Below are 26005 nucleotides of genomic sequence, written 5' to 3' on the forward strand. Positions count from 1 at the left end.
TCAGCACGTTTGCCATGTTAATGGTGTTCTCAGTATTGCCGTGTGAAGCATAAATAGGCACCTAGGGCAGCTGCAGCCTTGTTAGGAGCACAGTCTTTCCCAGAGCCACTGCCGTAGAGGCAATGGATCCAGCTACCATGGGAAGCTCCTGGGCAGCTCCTGTCTGAAGTGGCTCTTTGCACAAACTCCAGATGCCACCCGACTTATTTGCCACTGAGACCAAACAAACCCTGGTTGGTTTTTTTGGTTTAATCAGCTTCATTTACAGGACACATGAACAGGCTTCATTTGCATAAAGGTGCAACGTCGAGAAAAAAACCCCACCAAGTCTGTATAAACTTCTTAGGAAAAAGATACCTTTTCACTTTTGCTGTATGATGAGCAAATCACTAAACCAGAGCAAAACACTGAAAAGGGATGTATCAAATCTGAGGACAGTTACTGTAATGCCCTAGCTTTTCCTTTAATTCATTTAATTAAGGAGATGTTTGGGTAATATGTTGTGTTTTTTTTCCTCAACTGGCTGCAGTCAAAGCTATGACTCTCTCTGCAGTGAACTGATGCTAGATTCCTGTGTGGTTCAGCCAGTTAAAAATACTAAAATTACTTTCTTCCCTCCTGCTCTTCCAAGCTTTCTTCTTTGCAGATGGCAGAGGACAATATGCTGGGTCTGCAATAACACCGACTCAAAATTCCTTGCTAATTGCAAGATAACTTCCTAAAGATTGCAAGCAAAAGGAAGTCAGAGAACAAAGCAATGTCAAGTATGCACATGTCACAACACAATGTGCTGATTCCAAGCCTTTGGAAACATGCTGAAAGACATGTCTGGAAAAAAAAAACAGGGAAGTGCTTCCACACAGTCTTTCAGCATGAAAACAACAGCTGAATGTGCCTGTTCCCACCAGGAAAAAATACCCTGAAATAACAAAAGGTGCTGGAAAGCTAGAAATGAAATCATCAGATGGCAAGTATGCTCTTTTGTCTGTTCCTAAAATTTACGTAGACTCTACTTCCACTGCATTGTAAATCAAGGGATCAATCTGGAGTAGTGTTTGACTGCGAGGTGCCAAGACAACCAAGAAAAATGGAATGTATAAGCAGGTCTCTCTTACAATGAAGGGCTAGTAGAACAAAACAGAAGTAAAGCAAACAAAGGGCCACACTTTCAGATAATGTATCTGCAGGAATGCAAACTCTGTGCATTCCTGATCACCCCTGTAGGTACTGAAGGTACAAAAGACACGCTCTTGAGGAGAATGGCATACACAATGTTTCTTTGTGAAACAGAGTCTGCATACATTCCCTTCATAACCGCAGGTAAATCTTTGCATCATTGGCGTACTCTAAAGATGTAAGTGTTTTCAATTAGGTCTGTCACTGTTGGCTTGCCGAGTCCAATTTTCTGTCATCTTGAAAGCTAAGGGTTAGTGAATTCCAGGGGAAAATGATGAGATCCCTGTGAAGGATGACGTGTACAACACAAATGAAACACTGCATGCATCTGACTTAAGATGTTACAAGATATCACCTCCAAAACCAGAAGGATATCATACATAAGTGCAAATGAAGCAACATTCAGTAATGAGTAATGATGTGACTAGGCATTTTTCTTTCAAAGCTGACAGAAGGAAACAAAATTATTCTTACTTTCTGCAGGCAGAAACAGATACCGAGATGAAAAGCGAGTTGCCTAACATTGCATATCAGCTCAGGAATACATTCTCCATCTTCAGATTCTCAAGTGACTTTATAAAACTGTTCCTTTTTGTTAACTGCTGAGCCCCAAAGAGCACTTATGACAAGTGCACCTGAAAGGCTTGTTTTGCATTTGGTGTTGTAGTTGTGCTCCCAGAGATACATGCCATAAAGTGACCTCAGGGTTTGTTCATGTTTCCTACAGTGGGCATAATGTGCATGAAAATGAAAACCCAACCTTTACTTTAAGCAAAAGTTATTTAGGTACATTTTTACCAAAATTTTCCAGAGATATGTTAAAATCCAGCATAAATATTTCTGCCAAATATAGGAAAAAGTGTTTCTGTGATTATAAAGGCTGAACATGAAATAAACTGAGAAACTATTTATTTCTCCTGGCTGCAAACTGTAGTATCTCTCTCAAACCTGTTTGTCTGCTAGGTATTCCCTGACAGTGTGCTTTTTGGGATTCAGGTCTTTCTTGCTGATTCTAATTTGGACTCCAGCTGTATGAAGCACCATTTAAATTTGGTGTTCAGCTGTCTTCCATAGATTTTCATGCAATTAATGGATTGCTCCTTCCCTTTTGGGCTTAACTGTTACTGCTGTGCATGGCCACATCAAATTTGGGAGCTGGCAGGGTAATTAGGCATGTGAAAACTGTTAGGCAATGAAGGGAAAGAGAGATGGGGAATGCACCTTAAAAAGAGCTTTTGGGTTGCACTTTTGTTGGGCCTGCCAGAGGTTTTGAAATAATGCAAAGGAAGAGCCTGCCGTCCCAGATATGATATTCTAGGGAATTGCTTTTCCAGGACCAAGGGAATAGTGTCTTTCATCATAATTCGTCCTCTGAGCCCTGCATAAATGAATGGAAAAGCTAACTTAGCTAAAAAAAAAAAGAAAAAAAAAAAGAAAAAGAAGAAAAAAGAAGAAAAAAAGAAAAAGAAAAAAAGAAGAAAAAAAGAGAAAAAGAAGAAAAAAGAAGAAAAAAGAAGGAAACACAGAGGTTAAACCCAAGCACTATTACACCTGTCCAAAAGCACTGAAGAGATGTAGCAGGTGGTCCCGTCCCACCACCTGTGCTTGTCTACTTCCATTCCAAATAATCTCCTCATCGAATGCGGGGAGGAGCAGACACCCGGGAGGGTCCCACAGGAAGAGCAGGGACTGAAAAACAGAGTGACTAACCAGAGAGAGAGGAACCTGCCGTGCAGGAAATACATAACTTGGGGAAGGTAAACCAGAGCAAAAACCACTGGCGACAGATCCTTGTCTCATTTACAGCTTGTATATCTACAGCAATGCTGCTGGCTTCAGGGGCAGCCCTTCGCATTTATGTCACGTTGGTAATGGATGGGAGGGAAGAGGTCCTGCAATTCAAATGTATAAGCTGCCATCATCTAATGGCTTGCAGAGAAAAAGGCCAATTAAACAATGCTTTTATAATAGCACCTATTTTCTTTATTCCTCCTAAATTGCTACAGGAAATGCTTTAATTTAATAGAGCAAGCGGATGCATTGTGTGAATTCCAAATGGCACGCTAACAACGTAATGATCCCTGCCCTCCGCATTGCAGGGAGGACTGTGGTTTGTTTCTCAGTGGGCTGCACCTACAATAGCTTTTTTATGACTGTCAAGACTTTGACTAAAAGGAAACAAAGTGCTGGCTGAAAAAGAAATAACAATAAAGACCATTCCTGTCATGTATCTGAATATTCCCTTTCACTCATTCTGTTCTGTGCATGAAATTTCTTAGGTAAATACAGCTAGAAGGGGAAAGGTACCTCAAAGGAGCCCGCTGTTGCCAGCATGTATCCTCACATTCAAGTGGGATCTTTTGAAGTGAAAACGTTCTCAAAGTTGAGGACTTCTGTGTCAAGCTTCCTGCTGGGCATGACACACACCCCAGGGCTGATGTGGCTCTACCTTTTCGCAAGCTCTTCTTTAGCAGAGTGATGCTCTTGTTCTTCATGTGGCAGCCAGTATTCCCTTTTCATCAGGTCTGCTCACCAGCATTGCACCGACATGGCTTCTCGGGATCCAGCTTGGCACTGCTTTGCCACCTTCCACTTTGCACACAGAAGTGGTCCCCGAGTTTCTTGTACATTTTACATCTAGGCCCAAAGGCTTCCAGAGCTTCCAGTCTGCCCCATGCAGTGTGGAATACTTTGTGATAACCTCCTCCGAGATTGAGTATATAATCCTCCCTACTTTTCTTCCATCTGTTCCTCATTGACAGGACATTTTTCTGTCCTGTAAGGATCAGCTTGGTGAGAGCCCTGATGCTAGATTTGCTGTTCTGGGAGGTCCAGCTGTTAGTCCTGGACTTTTCTTAATCCCTTCTCTATTTTAGCAACACAAGAGGATATGGGCAAAAGTGAGGCCTGTTGAAACCCATCAGAAAGGTTGACTGGCACCCTGGGTGAGGGTGACAGACCCCAGGATCCATGTTTTCTGTCGTGATAATTATCCATAAAAATGAACACTGTAGGAGAGCTAATCCCAAGACATCCAGCGTAATTTCTGCAAGCTTTAGTGGTCTGTCTTGTTGTAGCATTACTTTGTATTGTTTTTTCAGTGAAGGTACCTTCAATTTGGATTTAACGCTGTAGTCTCAACGTAAAGTATTGTTCGTGTCGATAGCTATTTGGCTGGTTTATTTTGAGCAGTGGTTTTGAGATCCTTTGAAATACTGAATTAAAAGAATAGTACTGCAGTTTGCTTTCATGAATCAGAAGTACTTCTTTCATTTCTTGCATGATGTTGCCAAGACAACAGTGTCCTAATTCCACCTGTACTATTTGTTGCAGTGTTTTGAAGCACACAATGTTTTGGAGAACCACAATGTTTTGGAGCAATTTTTGTTATGGAAATATTTATAAACCTGAGTAACCTCCCCCCCCCCCCCCCCCCCCTTTTTTTTTTGTAAAAAAGTATTTAAAATCTGTAAGTAAATATTTATTCCTGGCTAGAAATTACTTGACATTTAACATCTAGAGCAAGAGGCTTTTTTTTGTTCATTTGACTCTCAGAATACACAGGCTTTGTGCTAACTTTTCAACCCAAAATACCACGTATGCAGAAGAAGGACTAAGGTTCTAGAAGTGTAAAAGTCAGGATATTGAAAGTGATGACTCTCTGCAATCATGATGCCTCAGAAATATATGACATTTTCTATTATTCTGTAGGGTGATAATTTTAGACCTTCATATACTTAGACAATGTGGCCAATTTTATAGTAACTTTTCATTCATCAGTTTGATACTTTTACAGTCTCAGCTAGCGTTGCACTTAACATGCTTTTTTAATATTTAATTTCCTTGACTAAATCCATAAAACAAAGATGAGAGGATTAAATAACAAGAACTACATTGACTTAAATCAGTTCAAAGTTCACGCTTGGCTTCTGCTGTGTACTTTTAGCAGAGAAGCAAGAAGTTTGTTGGTAAATGAAGTAGCAGAAATGCTTGTGCTATCCCCTCTTGTGAAAGGGTCATGCCAGAACATGGACAGGTCCAGAAGGACTTGGCGTGAAGAAGTGGTCAGCAGTGTTGGTTGGCAGCTTCCTTCAGACCTTTTTCCTGGAAGTGTGGAATCCTGTGATCAGCAGGCTTTTGGTAGTAATACTTAAGGTTCCTGTCAATATGAATCTTGCTGAGGGATTCTGAGCAGGCTCTCAAAAACGGGATATGAGAAACCAATTCATATTGCTATGAATCTAGTTTGAGGACCTTTGATAACAAAAGCAGCAAAATGCATATGGTAAGATTCAGATCTGGGCAGCAATATTATTTTTTTTTTCAGTGTTGTCATTTCCGTATTGATCACATCTCTGACCAGAAAACAAGGGAAGAAGAATCAACTTTATATGAAGTTTCTGCCAACTTGACTCAGGGACATTGTGATTCTTCCCATTTCAGGAAGACCACTCCTTTTCCAGGTGACTCCTATTCTTCTTCTTTCTTCAGCTTAGGTAAACGGAAAGCTGTGTGATAAAGGCTCAGTAATCACACTAGAGTTAATTTTCTCATATATTTAAAAGCCATCCGAAGATGTCGCCTGCCAGAAATTGCTAAGGTTGCAAAGTCCAGAACTTAAATGTTAGGAAATGTCTTATTCATAGCTGCCAACAGAACCCTAATTCAGCTCTTTTCTGTGTTAAGATATAATCTTTAATTGCATAATCACGTACTATTTTTTCCAAAGGACCTCTGTCTCACTCAGGGCACAGGACCTACAAGAGGGCTGAGCAGAGGTTATGCAGGCACATATAAATCTGCCACTTCCTAATTTAGCTGTCCTTGACTTGCACCTAAATAATTTTGCTTTCAGGGAGATACGTATTATTTTTTTTCTTAAGTCATGCCAGACGACCATTCTGTAAATGGTTTCCTTTGGTGGGACTTTGGACATTAGCTTGCAAAGGCTCCGAAAGGAGACGTAGTTAAGAAATAGATAATCCAGTAAACACAGCCTCCATGCGTTTTAAACATGCATAGACTAACACTTCATTTGCTCTCAGTTTGGAGTGTCACATGGTGTTTCAAGTGCTAAAAGATTTACTATGGTTTATGGCTCAAATATTTCTAACTCAATTTGTCGTTTAGCACCAAACTCCCCTGTCCTGCAGCACACTCAAAGGCTAAAGGGCATTGAAGCATTCTCCTGCTTAACTGCCCATGGACTGGAATAGCTCTCATGACCTTTCTATTGCTCTTGGGATCTTTTATGAAATTAATTATTAAAATGCAAGGTCTCAGGTCTATCTGTGATGTAATGCTTGAGGTTTTCAGCACAAACGCAGATTCCCTCAGTCACAATATTTTTTATACATTAAACAGTTTCTGCTGGAAAAAAAGAGGTCCTTCAGTATAATTTTGCTTTTTTAATCAACCTTATTAGCATTTGCTCTTCTGCAAAGCGCTATTAACTGAGTGCATTTCTATAAAATTTCAAAGTACATCTTAGTCTTTATGACTGGATGTTACTTTTAAAACATACAACTTCTGGCAGGTATGACCTCGGGTGCAAACATAACCTTATTTGCTAAGAAAAAGCTATTTAGCTATCTAGCTTTGATTCTGGTTCCACAATTAAAGCGCTTGGACACTACTACAGTGAATGGGCTGAAGCTACAGGTATAATGAGCTGGAAACAGAAACACAGATAAGAAGAATGAAGTTTGAGGAGTAAGTTGTCATATTCAATTCTGTTAACCTCGTAAATGGAAGAATGTCTTCCCCAGTCATCTTGAGTCAGCATTCAGACAGATAAGTGAGGAGGATGTTACCACAGTGGAAGACTTGGAAAGAAGAACAAGAAGGTTGAACAGGGAGGATTTTGGAAAACGCCCAACCTTGACTTGCATTGGATGTCAAGTACAACTTAACCTTTATCAGAAAGAGTCCTTAGTCCAAGAGGCTTGCATGGCCAAATCAGCAGGTTTGTATTTTGTAAAAAGAATTTGCTGCAGAATTGCATATCAGTCAATCGGAACAATAATTATTGAGTGGCAAATGCATTTTAAGGCCTTTTACTGGCACCTCTGCAACTGATCCTACAAACAGAGATCTATTACAATCCAGGTTGTCATGCCTTCAGCAAATGCTGGTTTTGAGTAAGAATTCAGCTGTGGAACACGGAAAACCTTCAATATATTGATACGTGTCTGGGCTGTGTAATAGATGAGCAATCTGAGGCAACACTGAAAGAATCCTTCCTTTTTCTCTTTCCAATTTCTCCCCATCTGGGTTTACTAGATTACCCAACAAATATGAACTAATATTCTAGTCTGCAAAGAGTTCTCCTTGTGTTTGGAGGAACGAGGGATTTCATAACAGTTTTATGAGATGAGTTTAGAGTTGCTTTTTGGAAATGGGTTTTTAAACAGAGGATGTGTTTTATCTTTCCTTAGAACACATTTTCCTGATTTAACTTACAGGGGTTTGTATTTTTTGTATAATTTAAGCAGTGTGGATCCAGGGCCCAAATTGTGTTGACCTTAAATATAATCTTGGAGAAGGGAATGTTGAAATAGCAAAGGGAAGTTCAGTTTTGTGTTGAAGAACAGGGTCAGTGAGAAATATTTCAGCTGTTAGACTATCCTGATTTAGAAGGCAAATGAAAGGCTTCTGTGCATCGTACTGACGTGATGTGACTGAATGAATGCAGATGCATCATGATCTGAAGTCTGCTAAACTTGTGTTTGGAGGGCTGTGAATATATAAGAGAGAATTTGTTCCCAGGAGAAGCCAACCACTGGTTCTGGAAAGATCCCAGAAAATCACAGTGAAGTTATGCAACTAATCTTTATTGCTAGGATGTGGTACAAAATAAGATGATTTATCAGTTTAATCAGAGTTTCTGAGCATGACAGACAGCAGTTATCTGTCAGGTCAGGTACAGGGCCCAGGAGGTGCCCTAAAAGCTCAGATCAAAGTGTTACATGCATACAATTTGTGGCCCATTGCGGCTGCAGCATTTTATATTATGTTGAATATTTGAATATTCTGTTAGGCTGCTCCTTATGCAGTAGATGTAACAGATGACCAAACCCAGGCTAACAGGGAAGAATGACTACAGTATCTGACAACATCTAAGACCTTATGCTCCTGCAGTACTGGGGATGGTTTCAGGAAAACTGGATTCCCAGGGAAAGCAGAAGCTCAGATCTGTTTTTCTATGACTTCAATTGGGAATTGAGGTGGCAGCTAACCCGTTGCCTGTTTTTATTGCTGTTCTGAGATGGCCATTCATTTTCTCCATTCCTTGCATGGGGAGCTTAGGCTCTCACCCCATGTACTCTATGCCCAACAGAAAGGGACCTGAAAGATTAGGCCTTATGTCTGTAGGAATTCTTGAAAGTATAAGCATATTATTATCTCTCAGATAGTCGCTTCTGTAGTAGGTGGCCAACTCTTGTAGTTACTACTGGTCAGAGCCCAAGCAATAAACTTCCAGCCCACAGGTGTTTAAAGACAAATGCCATAGGTACATCTACGCCATACAGCTATGCATCAGGGCAGCTAGCCATACACAGCCCAGGTGGTATTTCTACATGGTCCAGACATTAACCCATGCATGAGCATGGGTGTGTGCTTGGGGTAGCTAGCCTCGCTCAGCTTAAGCATTTGGTGTGAAAATTCTGTAGCACAACTGTTGTTTTGGGTTTTTTTCATTGGGTGGACGGGGAAGGGAAAGCAGCGTGTTCCCTGCCTGAAGTCTGTTATTCAATATGATTTCTAGTATTTGAAAAATTATTTGACTAATATTTAGATAGTATTAGTCATCCATTTCCATCAATTATTAAAAAGGACTCTGCACAAATGTTTAATTTTTCAAGCTGCTCTGCTGCTTGAAATAAAAATGGATGTAGAGAAATGCTGAGATTTTTGAGAGAGATCTAAAAACAATGGAGTCCTCCTGAAAAAAAATCAATGGAATTTGTTCAGTTCCTTTAGAAACCCAGCCTCCGCCTTCAGAGCTTTCTCAACAGTCTATATTTTTCCTAATCACTAGCAAAACAAGGGTAAAGGCTTTCCCAAGGGAAATCTGCTTAAGCCTGTTGCAATGTCTGTGAGGAGTATGGGTGCTGGTGGAGAGTGATACAGGGAGGAACTGTGCTGTCAACAACAGGAAGCTGGTGAAAAACGAGCGGTGCCCCTGGGGAGGTGAATGCAGAGCAGATGGCTCTAATTGTGAGTCACACTGTGACAACTGACAAGAGAAATTCTGCACTCTTGACACTTTAAAGATACCAAAAATACCAGAGAGCACATTCCATGGCTTCTTGAAGACTTCCATATCGAGGTAGCTGGGGGGGGAGAGCTCCAACTCCTCCTGTTTCCATCACTAAACAGCCCATAAAATTTGCTGTTGATAAGCTTCCAAGCAGCCAAGCATTCTAATACTTAGATAAGTCACTAATGTTAATAAAACCACTGAAGAAATAAGAAGGAAGAGGTGCAAAGGGGATTCATGTGCAGGGCAGCACCAGTTGCTTTAGATACTGATCCTTTCAATTAAGGGCAGTTCTGGATAAGAAAGGGAAAAGTAACATCCTTGTTTATAAGCACTGATAGATTTTGAAATCTCTCTCTTTTTTTTTTTTTTTTTTTCCTTCCATCCGGAATGACTGCAAACATTTTCTTGATGTATTTCAATTATGGCCCGGATACAGGGTTGCAGATTTATATTGTGCTTCTTTAGTGGAGTTACAAAAAGTCAAGACCAGAAACCATTCATAGTTGGTTGCCAATTTTTTATTTTGGGATGAATGCCTGGCTTGGGTAGGTCTGCAGATGTCAACAGAGCTACCCCAGAAATAGGTTTTATTTGCTGTATTTGCTTGCTTGATGCAATTGCTTTAGTACCAGTAGTTTAATACCACACTCAGGTAGTTTGTCCCTTGAGCATAGCCTGGTTGTTTCACACGCACCCTGATAACATAAATCAGCTCCTTTACTTGGAACTCCGTGGCCATTAATATCCGGCGAGGCATTGTTGTTATTCTTCTGGTACTGTGCAGAAATTTTCCCTGGATATTTGGGGAGGTGGGGGGGGCGCGGAATTTCATAGTGTTAGAAATATTTTTGGGAGTGTCTCATTCTGACTGGATTCAGATATCTGATATTTTGGCATTCTCTACTGCTTTTCAAATTGTTGTCATTTGTGAAAGTTCCTGACAATGGAAAAGTGCGTCGAGTCACTTGGGAAGGCAGCTACGCTGCACAGCTCTTCCTCCGACAGCTGTTAAGCTGCTGCTCAAAGGTGCAATTCAGAAGTTGCTGGGTTTGCTCAGGCAGGTCACACAGTTCAGCACTTCTGAGTCCAGTTCAGTATTTCTGAGTTGGAGCTATTCTTATCATTTCCTTTTATTATTATTATTTTGTTTTATGTTATATCAGTTAGCTGGACTCCGCAATTTCTTTCTGTGGGGTAAGTCTGCTATGTAGAGATACTGAAGACGAACTGAATAAGCTTGGTAGAGTACCAGCAGTAGTATAGCCTTAGTGTGGTGCTCTGCTAAGGTGGGCTAACTTGCTCTATTAAGTGTTTGTGTAAACTGCAGTACCTGTGGTAGTCATGGCATTTCGCATTGCATCATCTAGAAATCCCACTAGGTAGCCTTCCCCTCAGCACTGCTGCGTTAACACTCCTGAGGTTACGCCAACGGGTACTTCTTTTGTCCGGTTCTTTTGTGTTACCGATGCAGCTTGAGATGGGGATAATTTAAATCCTTGGGCATTTTAGAACAGAATTTCCCTTTGTAACTGCTGTCCCAGACTGACATTTGACTTATTTGCTAGCAGATATTTTATATAAGGTCAGCTGTTAGTGCCATTTTTAAGATTTTTGTTACCTCTGTGAAAAGCCCAGGATTTACCACTAATTGGAATAAACCTACCAAAATGCTTGTGTGGTCATGCTTTAGAATTTGTAAGTTGTATAACACCCATGTACACTGGGCCATATTTTCTAAAATCGTGAAACTTTTTTGTATCTAACTCATGGAGAGCTTTGCAGATACACACATCCTATGAGTCTCCTAAGACACGCAAAGCCCTGCCATCCTTCTGTGGTATCGCCGCTGCCAGAGAAGCCTACAGCAATGCAAAGCCAATGAGCAGGACTTAGGAAGCCCCCTGCTTTCACGTTCGGTATGAATTTCAAAGTTTGTCTCTTGCGGTGTTTTTTGTTTCCTGCTGGTAGCAGTGGAGGGGAAGAGGAGCAAGCACCATGTGATCTTCTGTGCTTGAATCCTTGGCAGGGATTTTGAGACCACAAGTCTTTGTCTCCTTATAAATGCTTTTGCTTGGAGAAGTTGTACGATGCGGTGGAATTTCTTTCTTCTTTATATCTGTGTTGGCTAAAGCAAGACAGAGGAACTTGAAAAGGCTCGCCCTCCTCAAGGAACGCTATCTGATTCGTAAGCATTCCTAGAGGTTAAGGCTGGTGACTATCAAGAAAGCAAATACTTCACGCAAGGGTAAGTCCTCTAATTGTGTTTGTGTTGAATAGCTGCCAGATCCCCATGTCAGGATGTCTGCAGTCACGGCTCTGATCTCACCATTCCTTCCTCGGCTGTTGCACAATTGTGTTGCATGTTTGTGGTAGGGGAGAAAGTTGGAGAGCTGGGCTATGAAACCATCTCAGGGAAGGAAGCCATGTTTTATTTTAGTTGCTTGGTTTGGATAAAAGCCTGTAGGAGATTGAATAACATAAAAACCCCATAATGCGGCCCATTCATGGATCCCAAACCTGGTCTTCTATACAGATATGTGAAATATGAGGTTTAATAGCCAGGGTGAAAAAGGAAATGTCGATGAAAATGTGTTCGCTGGTGTAGTAGAAATCCTAACGTACATATGTGATAAGTCCTCGCTTGTTCTACCTGGACTTTCACCTGCAGTTGCAGGGTCTGTTGGGCTTAGCCTTGTAGATGCAATGAGGGAGTTTTTGGAAAACTGGTTGTGAATCTGCTCTTCTAATGGATCACGTCAAGAGTCTTTTGCAGCAGACAAGTGAGACAAAACAGTGACAAATAACAGGCTGTGAAAGAGGAAAGAAACCCAAAGATACTGCAGGCCATGAGCTTAGCAGAGGAGAGAGAAGGAAAGAATATCATAACTCCTTCCAGCTGCAGCACAAGGGTTTTGGGGTCTCTCAGCACATGTAAGGATTGAAAGCCACTCTGGTTACACAAACATTCAATTCCTGAAAGAAGAAAGTTGTCTTAGCCACAGAAATGTTGGTTAAAAGTAATATCCTGATTAGTCTCAGGACCATAAATCTTTCTTAGATGATAAAGTTGTGCATTGCTCCTGTTTGGTTAGAAGAAAGCAAATTTCACAGAAGTCTAATTTTACTATCGAAAAATAGTAAGAGGTTGGGTTAATCTATGACCGTCATGTCATCTCACATAATAAAATCTGGTGAGCTCGTAGCAGTGCTCCAGGAAGACGTCAGTTCAACTTCCACTAAACCAGGAAGAGGAGAATTATCCAGAGCAATAAAGAGCTTGTACAAATAATACTGAGGAAATCAGAAGTTAATCTGAATACCAGCTCACTCAATCTAATCAGTATGAATAGCTCCCTGCCAGATGCTCCATTACCTGAAACAGGGGTCAACTGATAAACATCAGTCAGTCCTCTCATTTAAAAAAACCCACCAAAACCCCCAAGAAAACTAACAAACCCTCTTCATCTCAGAATCTCAAATTCCATCATACCCGATAAGCACTAACCAGTTCCTCATCGCTCATTTGCAGTTCATATCCTGAGCTACATAGATTTGCTGTTAGAGATAAGGATATGAAAAAGTAAAGCGATATTAATATGCAGGTTGCAACCTGTTAACCTCTTTCAAGGCTGCTGTGCCTGACATTGTAAATAGAGGTGGTCAGTGAGTCTGCACAGGAACTTGGGGTCTGGCCACATGCCATTTGTTTAAGGACGTTAGCCCAGATGAGTATGTTCAGGGAAAACAGTAGGAATCATCTGATGATTGAAAAAAAGAGGGAGCAAGCAAGAAAGAACAGGAACGAGAAGGACCCGCTGTATGGCTGGGGGCTGCTTTGGGAGCCGGCAGAGAAAGACGTCGCCCGGCTGGCATCAAACCATACAAGTTACATTTTGATTCTTATACCGTGCTTACCACCGTTAGATATTTGTGAAAGTTATAGCCAAGACGGTGTTTTTCTGCCTTTCCCTTTTAGCATGGGTGGGATTTTGCTGTCCTAAGAACCAGATGACCCCAATGAATAGTGGCGTTAAGATAGCAGTCAGGAAAAGATGGTTCCTGACTCAGTATTCTGGTGTTTGAGTCAAAGGTTTGTCTTCAGTGATTTACACAGTAGTTTTCTAATTTTTTGGGAAGGTACAGGAATTGACTTTTTTTGCTTTTCTTAGTAAGTGAGAGAAAGGAGGCTTGAGCCACGCTATAATGCAGAATCCTTCTTTACAACAGCCTAGAGGCTGCCCAGAGAAAATCGTTCTTTTCAGTTCTACAGACTTTTTTTCTTCATGTGTTTTAGATTTACAGATAAACTAATTAAAGCTAATCAAAAGAAAAATAGAACGCAACCAATATAAAATCCCCAAACATGCTTTTAAAGGTCACTGACACAGTTATATTTAGTTTTAACATATTTTTAATTTCATTATGTAGGAAATAAGCAGAGATTATTTCCTCAGACAAACCAATATTTTCTTAGCTTGTTTTGTTGACTTCAGATTTAGCTAAAAATATTATGAGCTGTAATAATCTGAGAACGGTATGTCTTTTTCACACTCAAATTGTTATTCACTATCACCTTACCTGTTAAGGAAAAAAATAAAGCCTCTTTGAATGAGCCACAGGTAAATTAAATTTAACTCAATTCTGTGATCGAGGTCTTCTGGAGAAGAACTGCCTGTAGCAGCTTGTATCTGCTTACAGTCATGGAAAGTCTACACCCAAATTAGAAGTCAGTCAAAATTATTTCAGTGAAACATTTTCCTTTTAAGAAATGATATTGTCATTTTTATCAAAGTGAAAAATAGAGAAACCTATAAAACTGATTCATTTAGGTCATTATTTATGGAAACCAGATTTACTGTTTCACATTATGTTGAGTTATCACTCATTTTTCTTTCCAAGCACACATTCTCTTTCCACTATTTACTTTTAATTTCAAAGGGGGAAATAATGAGATAAGGATTTTTTGATTATTTTTTTCACTTGAAATGCCTAGCCAGTAATGAAGTAAAATATTCTATGCATCCTTAAAAAGCCAGACACCTGCTATTGAAGGGGAAATAATAATAAATAATAAAAAAAAAAAGAGAAAGAAAAAGAGAACAGGTGCAGTTAATGGGCCAGACTAAAGTATCATGGGAGATTTTCAAAGCTGCGGATGAATTTAGCCGCACCACTTCCGAGGAATATAAATGAATGTTGTTTACTTTGGTTTTCTGAAGTTTGAAATTATCCTCTTCAGTGTAGGCTTTGGAGGGAAGTCCACTTGGAATAATTGCAGACATTTGAAATTACCGTGTTAGCGCCACCTCACATGACAAGGATAAATGCCACGCACACGCTAATTTTCCACGGACAAACAGTATACCAGAGAACATTAGCACGCATTGTCAGCGAGAAGGGAGGAATAGCCTTGCCTTTACATCTCCTCTTTCTATTTTGTTACTTTTATTTCAAAATTGCCTTTGAGTGGGGAGCAAGGTCTGGGCGTTTGTCCGAGGCAGGCAATATTATCTCTTTTTTTTTTTTTTTCCTCTGGTCTACCAGAACTTTTGCTCCTACCCACACTCCCTGTTGCGTTTGTTTATCTAAAACCATGCTGGAAAATTACGAGTTTATGAAAATGTAACACTGTGTCTGGATGCATGAAATCGTTACGTTATTAACGAAAAGGTCTTTTAATCATTCATGCCCCTACTCCAAATATATACATGAATTGATACACATGCATTGACTCTATTAAAAAAACAGCTTTCAGAAAGCTTTGGAATTACACAAAAATTAGACAATACTGTCCAATTAAAACCCCATCTAATTTATTAATAGATAACTCTTGCTCATCTCTGGACCTAATTCACATGTTGGGCTGATCAAAAGACACACCAAATTAATTTAGGTAAATGATATCGATAATCTTATTCTAAAACCTTAGTTCTTCGTAAGGTCTACCATTTTGTAAGGTTGCTGTGGAAAGAGTGAAAACTGCTTATTGAAGTGATTGTGGCTTATTCTAATATCCATAATGAGGGACCGTTTTTCCCTGATGTATTCTACCCTTAGTAGACCTTTATATTCAGTATTTAAAATTGTTTTGGGAAAGTGCCTGTGTACTCAGACATGCAAACTGCTTTCCTTGGCCTGTTTTGTTCCTTTTTTTTTTTATTTTCCATGAAATACTCTCTTGTATTCTTCCCGTACAGTGACCCACTGCATGTAAATTCAAGGCAATAACCATGTTACTTCTTTTGTTCCACTGACCTACTTTAGTTAGGAACAAACCCTGTTGTGTTAGTTGTTACTGCTAAGGTAATATCACACGCTGCATTCCAACATCATAACGGATTTTAATTTGAAATTATAGAAAAACAAAAGGATTGAAAATAACCCGTAGGTGATTGAATGAGCTCCATGTAGAATCATCCTCAGGTCTGGATTCATCTGTCTGTCTTTTCTACAGACTGGGGGGAGGTGTGTTGTTTTTTTTTTTTTTTAAAGACAGTTCTTAATGCTTGAACAAATCCCTTTTTCTTCCCCTCGGTAATGTGGTTAACTGTCTGGAATGTGAGCCACTGGAAATTCTTCCCCACAGAAGAATCTCCATTAAGCTTTCAAACAGAGTTACTTCATCCCCACAGCTGCATGGATAGAAGACTTGCTAGTGCCTAAATACTTACTGTATATGTCATCCTTAAATTTAATTATTTTTTTTTCCCAGCCAGAGCTTTGGGAGCAGGTGCTAGCCTTTTGCTTCCTTTCTGCTTCCTCTGTGGGGAACGGGCTGGAAAGAGCCAACTAATTAGAAAATTCTACAGGGAAATTAATTCTGCAAACAGCTGAGGAATGACATTTCAGTATAATGCTCACTTTGTCTGTCAGCAGAGCGCTGGTCGGCTTGACAAGTGGCAGTTCTCCCAGATGTTACATATGTTGTGATGAGACCAGAACTGCATCATACGTTGCCCGTTTACTAAAAACCGTGATGCTCTGGAAGAGTAAATACACTAAAACTAACCTCTAGGATGTGCTATGTTGCTGCCATGAGGCGACAGCGTGGTATTTTTACATATGCTTGAAGTGTAGCGATGAACCAAAGCGTTTTTAGTGAGCTGAGTTCCAAATGTTGGCTTTGCTTTCATGCAGGGCTGAGGCATGGGGCAGGAGGGTGAAAAGAGACATACTGAACGACTCGGTGTGAAAGGGCTGGGTTGTCAAAGTTAGGCTTGCATATTGGACACATCTAAAAATACGTGCAGATCTGTAACGTGTCTGAGCAGAACGCTGGTTTAAACAGTTGGCTGGTTATGTGCACCTGAGAAGAGTCAGATCTGCGTACGCAGGCTCCCCTGTTCAGAGATGCTGGTGACTGAAAACTGCAAAGACGGTTTGCTCTGAAGGAGCCTGTTGCGAGATGTTTGTGGAAACAGCGCTGCCTTAGTGAAGATGATGACAGCCTACTCATTTCTCAGAGATCTTGCCAGTATCGGTTTTGTCATCTTAGTATTTCTTACTTAGGGACTAACCTCCATTTAGTCACTTATCCCATCTTAAGTGATGTGCCAGGTGCTCAGTTCACTTCTCGTGACAGACCTTTGTGAGCCTCAAGCCAAGAACAGCATAAAAACCCCAGTCCTCCTCCCAACCACATTCCTTATCTCTTCCTTCCAAAAAGCCCAAATTTTCCTCAAACTAACATGAGGTAACCCTCAGGAGCAGACTTCTCATGCATACCGCTCCCAGAGTGACTTGACAGCCCTTGTTTCTGTCCTGCCAGGAGATGGCCCTGGGCTTCGCTTTCATCTTCAGCTACGCAGAAGTGTCGCCCAGACTCCAGATGTCTGGGAATTTGCTCTGGACTTAACACGGAAGGAAAGACTTGCAAGTGCCCATTGAGTAATATAGAACTGCTTTGCTTATCTCTTTGGTCCAAACACGATGTTGAAGCTTGCAGTGTTATGAATACCTCTTTGTGCGGCAGCTGGTTCATTTTTGAGATGTCTTATTCTCCCTTAGCGGGGCTTGGATTCTTGAGCTCTTTTTTGTACTCTTTATCTCTGTCATGAGTATCTGAATGCTTTTCTTTCCTGTGTCTCCTAAGAACTAATTTGTCATATCTAAGAATATAAAAAGTAGTACATTCATGTAAGTCCCATGGAGATACGTCACTTTTCTGTAGCTGAAGATTTTCCAATGCATTTTCCTTTTTCTCATATTTGCTCTACTGTAACAGGACGTGACTTTTTCTTTCTTTCTTTTTCTCTCTTTCCCTTGTCCTGTACTTCACAAATGCAGTAATATCCCATATTCTGTCTCAGTCAAAAATCTCATCACTCCTTATTTTCTTATCAGTCTGTTCTCTCCGGCATAATTACATTACTTAATACATTGCATAGTGCTGGAGCCAAGGACTGGTTTTAATGGCGAACAATCTATATCCTATTACCAGTTCAGTGCTACCATGCAGATGTTATTGGAGAATTACTTGGTTATGACCCTTTTTTAATCAAAAAAATTCAAATTTTTGCTATGTTCATGCTGAAGTGTAATCATCTTCCAGTACTAAAGGGCTTTGACTTCAAAAGAGTCACTTTCGCCGATGAAAATAACAGCATTTAAGAAAAATCAAGCCAATTTCTAAACTTCCTAAATTCACTTCACCTGATAGCAATTATAGCTTTCCTAATGAGATGTAATTGCCTAAGAAACCATTGAAATAATATGCAGCTATATATTAACAACTTCCCCTTATCATCTTAATAATTAAAAAAAATCTCTTTGCATGTTTTAATTAGTTTTTATAGTTGCATACATTAACAAATTGGCAGGACTAAAAGGCATCTATCTCTATGAGAGAGGTGCGTGGACTCTCGAATGTAAGCAACTTGTTTCTAAAGTCTCTTTGAGCTAGAGTGGTCCTAATGTCCTCATATAGAATATGATTTATTCTGCAGTCACATTTGCTGAATTAATTGACTTTTTAATTTTGAAATCCTAAATGCATCACTACTTGGCAGTTTTCCAAAGTGCATTGTGATATATCTGATGCATGTATTATGGAAATGTGTCAAGCGGTCCATGTTTAATGCGAACGCCTGTTCGCATTTACAACAAGAGCACAATTAAATTATTAAATATTATTATCACATATTCTTCCCAGAATTACCTGTTTTATTATGGAGTGCTTGATAATTACAGGAACACTTTCAGCTGAAATTTTTAAAGCGATTGTCAAATGGGAAATAAAATGGAAAAAGTGTGCTGTTTATTGCAGGTAAGTGTCTAGCTAGATTGCCTTTATATACTACCTAGATAAAAGTTCTTGGTGATTTAATTTTCTATTTATTGTCATCTAGACGCTGAAAACACTGACCCAGCTGGCATGGAAATTTCATTTTTTCCAACTTATGATACTGGATTAAATCATAAAAAAGAGCCATATTACATCCATGGAGATTCACTAGGGTGATCTGCCCTGAATGGATTTTTATATGGGATAAATTTTTTTTCCAAAGTTCAACAAGAGTCAAGATTATATCTGTATGCGTTTAGGAGCCAAAAAGCATAAGTAAAGGAGAAAGACACATCTGTCTGTGGAAGCTGTTGAATAATTGCACATTTGTACTGTTTGCTTAATGGTATGGCTGATGAATCTTTATGAGTTCTGCTATAGAGTACAAAAGAGCGAGAGCAGTGTGGATAAGGATGTTTTCGTGCGATGTGGTGGTCATTAGAAAGACCAGGAGGGGCCAAGCTAGAAGGAAGAGACGTCCTTGTTTTGGGGCCATGGGAGTGTGTGGGGCTGTAAGGAGAACAGGAACGTTAGGGGAATTGGGCAGTGAATTTAAAAAAAACAAACCACCTTTTAATTAAAATGTTTTGTTATGTTCTAAACACAATGCTTGCTTCACTTTGGGGTAAAGTGAAATGCTTTGTTTTCTCTTCATGTGTTCAAGAGGACTGAATTTCTATTTTGGTTTCAAGAGATCTACCCTTTTAAAAATTTGAATTCTATTTCAAAATGGTAATGCTGGTTTAAGAATCAAAACTTCTGTTTACTTATTTCCGCTTCAAAGCCCAGTAGTTCACTTACCCCAGTTTCAGGGACAAAGCTACTCACTGAAGTTGATCTGAGTTTGCAAAGGGGTTTAGTGTGTCCCGGATTCCATTTTTCAATTAATTTTGTATTCATCAAGAAATTTCATTCATCTCTAGCTATAATGTTTTGTTTTGCAAGATTTTTTGGTAGTATGTGTTTGCACACATACTGCAACAGTTAATAAAGAAAACCAATTTGATTTATGACTTGTTTTGCTTGTACAAGTTTGTGAATAGCAATGCTTTATATGTTTTTAATTAAATTCTTTCTTTCCTCCGAGGATGTCGCTATCCAAAACAAATTGAGAGTTTTGTTTAGAAAGTTTACTCGCACCTTGTATTGTTATGTATACTCTTGAGACAAAGTTGCATCTGGGCTAGATATTTATTAAAGAGCAGTTTGCAAAGTTCAGAATGGAAAGTTTTAAACTTTCATGCTGTCCCTAAGTTTTAATATATGCCTGGCTTAATACGGCATTGCAGTATTAACAGAAATTCTTTATTTTGCATAATAGACAAATCTCTGCAAAATGTAAGCCTTTTCTTGATGCAGTTTTGCAACAGCTGCAGATAACATTCTTTGTCGAATTTCTAGATTGTTCAGTAAGGCCAACATTCATAAAGCATTTTATCTACTACACTTTAAACATTTTCCTTTAGCTGTTCTAAAAATGCGAGTGTTATTATTTTCTCTGAAATCCCATCAATTTGTTATTTGTAGGCATGGCCTGGAAAGGAAGGAAGGAAGGATAAGGAGACAGTGGGAGTGAATCAATATTTTATTGTAGTGACACTCTGGTGTTATTCCAGCCAGTCAGTTTTACTTATAACCTCCTGACTGCAGCGCTATCTATTGTGGTTGCTGAAAAATGAGAGGCTACGTCTTCTTTGCTGCTAGTTGATGTGATGTAGCACAGATGAGAAAATAGGTAGGTATTCCTGCCAGCTCTGTTCTTTGGCCGGAGGCTCTGATGTTTTAAAGCTGTGCCAAGCTTTCCCAAATGGCAGGCGGGCGGGGGGTGGACCTGTGTACAAGGCAAGGCACGCTAACCTTCTTCTTATGGTGTCTCTCTTCTTCTTCCTCTTGCAGAAATAACGCCTGCCTCAGACATAACGTCTTGGGAGCTCTGAGGACTTTAGACCGAGGAAATTTTATGCGTCTGCTGTTCTGAACTACTGAGGAGACTTTTGCAAATGTACCTTCCTTGCATCAGTTCATGGGAAGTGTTTGGTGCTGCTCATATCAATGCACTTTTTTTAGCCTTCAGAACTCTCTTTAGGTACAAGATTTGGCACTCGTAGCTATTAGAGGTACATCTCTAAGTGTGAACACAGGCAGATGTCTTAATATTTAAATGGTGTCCAAGTGATAATTAGGTTATGAAACTGGTCTTTATCTAAACAGAACATAGAAAAGCAAGAGGGGTTTACGGAAGGTTGTTTACCTTGCTTTCACACTTTTCTTAATTTTAATTGGTCATCTAATCATTCCATTGTATTGATCAACAATATCCAGAAAGACACGAACTTAACTGTGCTAAGGATTAATCTAAGGAAGCTATTTACACATCTGCAGGTTGTGGCCAGAAAACCATGCTATGAAACTCATCTGAGGGCCTGCTGTTGCCATAAGAGAAGTGTGTTGGGGTCGCTAAAAGGAGCAGGTCAGGTCCCTCATAGCTGAAAAAAATAAAGTCATGGCATGTGGATCAAAACACAAAGATTTCCAGAAAAGACCATGATTCTTTTGCCATTGGTCAATAAAATTTTTACTGTTGACTCCCACAGAAGCAAAGTTAGGTCAGTACTGCCTGCTTCTGAAATCCCACCCTTAATACCAGCCGCCTTAAATGTCAGCCTGCTTGCCTTCTTTCCAAATATTGGAAAAGACCTTGAAATCTCCGCCCTTCAGCCCCACTGAAATCAAAAGAAAAGACTTTAGTTGGTAGTTTTTTGTTTGGTTTGGTTGGTTGGGGTTTTTTTTGGTTTGTGGGTTGGGTTTTTTTTTGGTAGGCCATCTAGAAAAAAAAAAATTGAGTGAAAATCGGATGAACATAGAATGATTTTTGACACATTTGGCAAATGGTAGTGTTTTCAGAAGTTTGCTCGCAAAAACTGTTGTGTAAGCATCCACTTGCTCAGTTTGAGTAAGAGGGTTTCTTGCCAGGAAGGGGAAAAAAAAAGATCACCAGTTGGCAATATTCATCCTTTCCACTCATATTTTCTTTGCCTATGACTCCCGAGGTGTTTGGTGGAAACGGCAGTGTTGCTTGTATATTTACAACTAAAGCACAAGAGACTGAAGTGAAGATATGAGAACATGAATGCTTGAAAAGTTACGTTCCTGGAAAAAAGACACACAGATGAGCTGACAAAGAAACCTGATGCTCAGAACCACACTAAGAACCTGCAGATGCTCAGCATTTAGGAAAATCAAAACACTTATTTAGGAGCCTAAGTTACGCATTAAGCAACTGCCCCAAACTTTCATAACACACTAGGAAAAGAGCAGGAATAAGAAGAGTATAAAATATTCATAGTTATCTATCCTAACTACTAGACCATATATTATATCCTTTGTCTTTATTTTTGGGAAGAAAACTGTATGACCTGAATTCTTTTTTTTTTTTTTTTTTTTTTTTTTTTAATAAAAACATAATCTGAGATGCAATTTTTATGCTGGGCTGTTTTTTAACTGGGTTGTTGCTGAGGAATTAAAAAAAAATCTGCAAGTCTCACATTTTTCTTTACATAGTTAATGTTACAACGACTGCCCAATTATTTATCATTCTGTTCCATTCATAAAATTGTGCCATATACAGTCATGTAGGAGTTGTCCAGAAGTTGACATGGCCTTTCATTGCTAAAAACTTTGGTTTGGAATGGAATGAAGTCAAATACAGGAAGGAAATTATTATGGAAACTAAGAATTTGAGACCTCAGCTATCAGCAGACACAACAAAAAAATTCCTCCTTTTATTGGAAGGCATGTAATTACTGATCAGACAAAAATTGCCAAGAAATATTTCAAGAAGGTATTTGGCTTCTGCAAGCTAATTCTGCCATCAGAGTGCTTGCCAGACATAAGCCGAGCATCACATTGTGATATATTTTCTTATATGAAGAGAAGTTATAGATATAAAAAGGGTAAAATTTTGGAGTTCAGGCTGTTACTGTCTGTTTCAAGGAACCCTACCGAATGTCTTTACAACCTCGAAAGCTCCTTTATTAAAGGAAAGATAAACTCCAAAGAATGTTGGTAAACTAACTTTTTTTGCATTGAAGTGGATAAGATTACCATGGATATACCTGCTTACATTATCAGAGTCTAGGAATTTTAAGATAAACTCAGGTTCCAGAAAAATTCAAGCTATTCACAAGTCAAAATAATTTTCAAATACATCATGTGAAATAGAGCTATACATGTGATGCTCATGCAAAGAATTTTCCAAGTTAGTTGGAGACATTTAAGTGTGGCACTGATTGCATGTGTTTAACCTTTGCATGGTAACAGTGTTGCTTTCAGCTGGAAATGATGAAGCCATGCATAGGACATTTGCATATCTAAAACATGTTCATAAACTAGACTTTAATGAAGCAATTTTCAAAATTTTATCGTCATGTTTATTCGAAGTTAAAATGATATATCGTACACAAGAATATCAAAATAACAACAGTATTATTTTGCTAGTGTGACAGAACAAGCTCACATAAGTAAAAATAGAGAATATTTACTGCACAAAAGGAAGCAGATGTGTTAGGCATGGATAATAGTTATTCAGAAAATGGTAGCATGGGGGAAAATTAAGAAACATTGCACATCTCAGCTATTCTTAACTGTGATTTCAGCGGAAGCCACCTTTTTTCTGAATAGAGCTGGTTGTTATGTGTACCTGCATCTTCATATCTTAAAATGACCTTAAAAAATGTTGAGTGAAAGCTAATTCTAATTACTATTTAATCAGTTAATATTTGAAGGGATCAGCTTTGCATGGAAGAAGTACAGGACTAAATCTGCAAAGAATACAATGCTGGCTAGCGCAACACCTAACTTTAAGGCACCCTGCCAGCTAGCAGGAATTTTTGCTCCGATTAGGCACGTCTCTTCCTTAATGAAGGGAGAAGAAGAGCTAAGTCAGCTCAGAGCAATGTCACTGGAGACCAGCAAGCTGAACTCTTCCAGAGAAAAACAACAAGATGCCAGCTGTATCCCTCAGAGTAAGGCATTTAACTCTACTTAGGTTTCTCCACTCCGAATCTGGTCTTTGAATTAAATATCTCCAAACTGGCCAAAGGAAATCCCATCCCAATATGTAAAGCATTCACCTGAGTAGGGACCTGTTTTCAAAAATCTCTTCTGCTTTAGCATGAAAATGTCTTTCTCTGGCTTCCTGGTTCTTTTTGTTGATTTTTTTTACTTAGTATATATTGCATACTTTGAGAGACGGGGAGGAAAGTGCATTTGATCAATCAACTTGATAGTTTTATATTCCTTGGCAGAGGAGAGAATGGTATTCAGGTTCCTGGTCCAATGAACATTTATTTATTTATGCAGAGAAGTGCTTCAGTGGGACAGGCTGGTACCGAATAGTCATAAACTGCCAGGATTACTGAGGGATGGCTGTGGTAATCAAGTAAATTAGTGCAATCGATATTCAAACACAGGGCCATATATATGTGGAGACAGAATATCAGGCCAGAGACCTATGAATATCACCTTTCTTCATGTACACCACGAAGAAAACCATCTCTCTGTATAAGGCAAAATAACAGTACTTCTGCCTTTTCAGAACTTTTGTTGTTGAATTCTGAAAAATCATGGAAAATGCCATTGTCTGATGTGAAAAACTTTATTAAGATGAATCAAAGGAAAAAGGTAAAACCAGCAAAATCCTTTATTCTGCATACTTCTAAGGGAAGCATAAAGCAAGCCACATGTGCAAAATGGCAGAGAGATCAGATTGTTTTGTCTTTCTGCAGGGAGTTGAGCTGTAACCACCTGGCAGAGCGAGGAATTGCTGCTCCACCAAACACTTAGCCCATGGATAGGTAGCACTCTCCTGCTATTTCATGACAGAGTAAATTGTTTGTTTGAACTTGTCGCTGGAGGGGCACCCTGTTTACGATGGACTACGGATGTCTGTGGAACGTTGCCCTTGAAGAAATTGCAATATTTCCAGCAGGAAACCCAAATGCTAAGCAGATGTAATTTTCTTCCAGACCTAAGCTATTGGCCTCTTCAGTTTTAGGTTTATACTGGCAGAAAAATATGCGCTTCATCCAGTTTAACACTTTTAAGACAACGGTCACAAAACAATGACATTTCAGCCCTGTTGACAAAGACTGGAAGCCACTGGGAAGATCGTGCAGATCTGCATTTCCCTGAGGGCACACAGACTGCTCATTAAATCTATTCGGTCTTATCACTTATGCATTAAACTTAAAAAATTGAAACAAAAAAAGAAACCCAACCCCTAAAAGCAAGTAACACTCCTACTCAGAGGATGTTTAAGGGAGTTATTCCAACTTGATCTTTCTCCCACATACCCTCTATGGGAGGAAAAATTTATGGAGGAAACAAACTGAAAAAGATCACAAAGATCCTGCCACATAGATTTCCTGGTCTTATTCTATACAGGAAGAGGCAAAAGTTCTTTCCTCAAATTCCTTTCCCCATGTAAACAGGGAGAAGAATATTGTCTTTTGTCAACATTTTGTTTTGCTCATTTGCTGTTATCTTCAGAACATGCTCTATGAAGATGCAATTTATTAATCATGTCTGTGTTGTGTTCTATAACAAAAATGATCCTTTGGGACCATATTTGTAATATGTGCTGAAATGTATTGTTTGCTAAGTGGCCTTATCTATAATTCAGAGAGTCTTGGTGTGCTTTGGAAGACCATTTGGCAAACTCTGTGCAAGGAAGTAATTTAGTTATCTGGCTGCATTAAGGATGAAATCAATTTAAGATGAATTAGGACATCTAGAAAAAAGATATGAAAAAAAACCCAACAACTGAAGGTCTTGGCTTTGGAAGACGTAATTAGCCAGTATTGCAAAAGCCTTGGTGAACATGCAGACAGATATCCTTTAGTGGATCTAGAGGAGCAATTTAAGAAAGTATTGTCCCCAGCTTTCCATTCCTACCTCTCAGCTGCTTGTTACTTTATCAACGGTTTAGATGTGGTGTGTACCCTAGCAAAGCCTGTTTCAGTGACAAAACAGATTAATTTAAATCACTGTCCGAGATTATTCAGGGGGCAGAGAGCAAATCACTTTCAAACGACATGAGACTTCATTTCAGTTTGAGTCCCTGTCTCCTCCTCTTGTTGCTCCATGGCCATAAAAATGCTGTAGAAGGGATGTTGCAACCCAAGTACTCCAGTGAAGGCAAAGCTCCAGCTCAGATTGACTTCAGTTCCAGAAGGTTCAGGTTTATAGCATGAACTCAGACTGGTTATTGAGAATACACT

General features: G+C 39.3%; 2 long non-coding RNA genes across 2 annotated transcripts in view; both read left to right on the top strand.

Moving 5' to 3' along the window:
- LOC142601650 (uncharacterized) overlaps positions 1–19620 on the top strand; it is a 40528-nt gene extending 20908 nt beyond the window's left edge. Inside the window, exons 5-6 of the long non-coding RNA XR_012835188.1 lie at positions 5504–7141; positions 18790–19620. This is a non-coding gene — a long non-coding RNA (uncharacterized LOC142601650). The remainder of the gene's footprint in view (positions 1–5503; positions 7142–18789) is intronic.
- Positions 19621–19803: 183 nt separating this feature from the next.
- Positions 19804–24422, top strand: LOC142601652 (uncharacterized). The gene is made up of 2 exons (XR_012835190.1): positions 19804–20460; positions 20622–24422. It is a non-coding gene; the product is annotated as an uncharacterized LOC142601652 (long non-coding RNA).
- The last annotated feature ends 1583 nt before the right edge of the window (positions 24423–26005 follow it).

This window comes from Balearica regulorum, chromosome 4 (genome assembly GCF_011004875.1).
Source record: "Balearica regulorum gibbericeps isolate bBalReg1 chromosome 4, bBalReg1.pri, whole genome shotgun sequence".
Classification (NCBI taxonomy): domain Eukaryota; kingdom Metazoa; phylum Chordata; class Aves; order Gruiformes; family Gruidae; genus Balearica; species Balearica regulorum.